Genomic DNA, 3973 nt, shown 5'->3' with positions numbered 1-3973 from the left:
CAAGGGAGCTCTCTGGAATTTCTTTTAGAAGTACACAAATCCCATCCATGAGATTTCCACCCTCATGACTTCTCAAAGTCCCACCTCCAAATATCATTACATGGGGCATTAGTTTTTAACATATGATTCTAGGGCAACACAAACATTTTTTTTAAATATTTTATTTATTTATTCATGAGAGAGAGAGAGAGGCAGAGACATAGGCAGAAGGAGAAGCAGGCTCCCTGAAGGGAGCCTGATGTAGGACTCGATTAGGACTCCAGGATCATGCCCTGAGCCAAAGGCAAATGTTCAACCAATGAGCTACCCAGGCATCCCCAAACATTTGGCTTTTAGCAAAGACAATATTATCTGGCTAGTTACTTACTTTGGTTAAGAAAAAGTCCCTTTAAGAGGTGTCTAGGTGGTTCAGTCAATTAAGCACAAGACTTTTTATTTAGGCTTAGGTCATGAGTTTAGAGTTGTGAGACTGAGTCCCACCTTGGGCTCCAAGCAGAGCATAGAGCCTGCTTAAGGTTCTTTCTCTCCTTCTCCCTCTGCCCCTTCTCTTATTTCTAAAAGGAAAAAAAAAAAAAAAAGAAAAGAAAAGAGAAAAGGAAAGGAAAGGAAAAGAGAAGAAAAAAGAAAAGAAAAGAAGAAAAGAAAAGAAAAGAAAGAAAGAAAAGAAAAGAAAAAAGAAAAGAAAGAAAAGAAAAGAAAAGAAAGAAAAGAAAAGAAAAGAAAAGAAAAGAAAAGAAAAGAAAAGAAAAGAAAAGAAAAAGTTCCCTTACGATCTGTAAAGTAAGGCCAAATGTAATCCACGATTAACCAACACATTTTCAGGAGAAAGTGAATTACTTAAAAATATCACAAACTAGTATTGTAAACTACTGTCTCTGTAAGGGAAGTTGTATATTTGTAAGAAGGTTATCAGAATTCTATAGTTTAAAAGAAAATAACCCATTAAGTCATGCATTGAATTATCAATTAATGTAATTTTTTTAAAGATTTTAAAGACTTCAGTTTTAAACATCTATAAGACATTCACCAATGTATTTATTATTTTACTTTTAACATTATAAATTTAACTTCAAGTGACAGAAGAAACAAATTTATGTAATGAGACTATATTTTAGCAGTATGTCTTCGAATAGGGAAACCAAAACAAAACAAAACAAACAAACAAACAAAAAAAAAACCTTACTACTACCAAAATAAACCAACCAACCTAATTTATTAGGCATGTCTACATTTTATTTTCCTTCACATGATTTTTTTGGGGAAATTTCACTTTCAAAGAATCAAGTCCTTGGAAACAGAGCAGCTAATCTTTCCAAAACTAAAATCCAGTATCTTAGATGCTCAAAATTCACAAACCCAATTGAAATGTCTGGTTGTCAGCCAATAGTGTCATGCTCAAGTCAGTTTCACACCACAGGGAATAATCTATAACTAATTTTAGTATGTAAATTCCAATTCTAAACATAATTAGAGACTACCATTGCTATTCCTGACTGTGTTGGCAATTGTCTTATTGCTGAATTGTATATGATAAATGTTCTTTGGCAACTTTTTATACTATCAAATAACACAATGGAAAACTATAAAAGTTTGAATTAACTATTTGAAAAATTTAAGACTTCATTGTAATTATTTAAATGTAATTTCTTATAGATGCATCTATAAGAAACATCCTAATGTACCATAATGACAACAAAAGAACAACTAATAATCATTACTAAAACTTTTCAGATATATGTACAGGTATAGGATTGAACTCAAACACCAGTGAAAATATTATAATGTTAGCTCTAATTCACTATCAGACTTTCTGTGATAAAGGATAAACATTAAATTTAAAAACTAAAATCTGGGTATCCAACAATTTTTTGGAAGGCTGCTTTAAATGGATTAAATATGACCTAAAAATTGGCCAGAATATTTAATGAATTCTCATGATAATACCTCATAAAATTAAGTATACTGAAAACTTAATAATTTTTAATTCTTGTTCTATGGAATAAACTTATTTTGGAGGCTTGGCAAAATATTACCAAGAAATTTAAACATGAAAGTCAAGACAACATGCATAAGAACAAAATCACCAATTTAAATAATACATGGTTTCCATTAAATATTACCAGTCCAAAAATCACACAATGTAAATTAAAATAGGTATAGCAGAAAATGCACTCAAGCATGTTCCCATTTCAAAGATAAATGATGAAGTTTAGCCAGCAAAAATTCAAATTGGCATATATGCAAACATTTGTATGCAAACTTTGTTGAGTAAGATATAAGAAATGACTTGTTTCAATAATTTTATGTACAGCCTGTATACATTTTAAAACAAGTAAAACTGAAAACATTTCTATGAAAAAGTCACAATAAAGTCCAATGACATACTAAAAATACTTTTAAAGTCTCACAAAATGGTCTCTCAAAAGAATAACTGAATATGGTATTCAATAAAATAACTGAGTAAGGTGTTCTTCTTGATCGGTCCTTTCTGTGTTTTTGCTTTTTTTTTTTTTTTTTTTTTAAGATTTAAGTTATTTATTCATGAGAGACACAAAGAGAGGGCCACAGACATAGGCAGAGGGAGAAGTAGGCTCCCTGTGGGGAGCCTGATGTAGGACTCTATCCTGGATCCCGGGATCACAACCTGAGTCAAAGGCAGACGCTCAATCACTGAGCCACCCAGGTGTCCCAATCATTTTTGTTTTAACTGAAAAGACATCTGCCAATTTATTTTTGGAATTTCAGAACCTCTGACTTTCAAGGCATCACAAGCATTCTCTGCTTTGGCCAAACTGTGTTTCAAAGTATACAACTTCTTAGAAATATCACAAGATCCAATGAATGAAACCCATTATACCCATTATAAACTTGACATAAAAATGGGCTCACTTCAAAGGGGGTGCCAATGTCCCATTCCCCATTTTGTTCACACACATCTCCATCAACTCTCCAGTTAAAATAGCCATTCTCAGAACACCTTCTGGGAATGACAGAAGGTAATCAACCGGTGTGATTTTCAGTCTTCATGTTCCAAAGTGCTTCCCCTCTGCATCAGAGGAGGGGGGTCTTATTTTCTTTTCATATTCTTCTGTTGTAAATAACAACCATTTAATTTCATCCATACTGATAAGTGACCATGTTTTGATGAAGTGCTGATAGGAGACAGCCTCCACATATTCCTGCAGTCCTGTAGTAATGTCTCTATGGATTTGACGCATGTCTTCTCCTGAGAGCTCCTGGGGGTACTTGTGATATCTTTTGTCTAATACCATCCAATTTAATTACCGATTCAGTCAATATCTCTTCCATATCAAGAGCACTTGTAACCCTATGTAGGAGAAACATCAACCTTTTACTTTGAGTAGTTATATCCCCACTAAGTCTCTCCTATTTGTTGTGTTTCGCATTAAGTCCCTGCTGAAATGATCTGAAGGCCAACATCCCAGGTGAAGATAAATTAACACCCTTCCCTTCTCTTCTCTGATTATTTGGGGAATTGTCATGCTTCCTTTCCCTGAACCTCCTGATCCTTTTTTGCTGATCATGTTATCACCACCTACAGTGAGATGAGCAGAGAAGGGCCTTGGAGCCAGTGGTATGCCAAGGTACTGGCTGGAGAGCTTGCCCAGTAGCCCTTTGCAGCTGGCCAAAGTAAACAACTCAATTTATTGATTTACTTGTTAAATAACAAGTACACACACATATACTTGGCACAACTCCTAATGATATAGTGTATTCCTATGACAAATTTTGAAAATCAATAATATTAACTTTAGTAATATTATTAGTAGTAAATCTTGGTGTTTGGTTTTATGTTTAAAGGCTAAAGGTTCCTGGTGTTTATATTTATTTGGCTAGGACTTATGCTGTGTTTAATATCTGCTTTAGCTGCAGATGTCAGACACTAAAATTTCTTCTGCAGCTTTTGTCTCTTTTGTTGTCTTGGATGTTCCTTGAGACTCCTTTCTGAATA

The 3973-nt window shown here is 33.8% G+C and overlaps 1 pseudogene; it reads right to left on the bottom strand.

The window, feature by feature from the left end:
* Positions 1-2687: 2687 nt before the first annotated feature.
* LOC129515171 (translin-associated protein X-like) lies at positions 2688-3545 on the bottom strand (annotated as a pseudogene).
* Between the last annotated feature and the right edge of the window lie 428 nt (positions 3546-3973).

The sequence above is a fragment of the Nyctereutes procyonoides genome, unplaced genomic scaffold (assembly GCF_905146905.1).
Source record: "Nyctereutes procyonoides isolate TBG_1078 unplaced genomic scaffold, NYPRO_anot_genome, whole genome shotgun sequence".
NCBI classification, from domain to species: domain Eukaryota; kingdom Metazoa; phylum Chordata; class Mammalia; order Carnivora; family Canidae; genus Nyctereutes; species Nyctereutes procyonoides.
The sequence above is the reverse complement of the archived record's forward strand: the minus strand, read 5'-3'. Positions and strand labels throughout refer to the sequence as shown.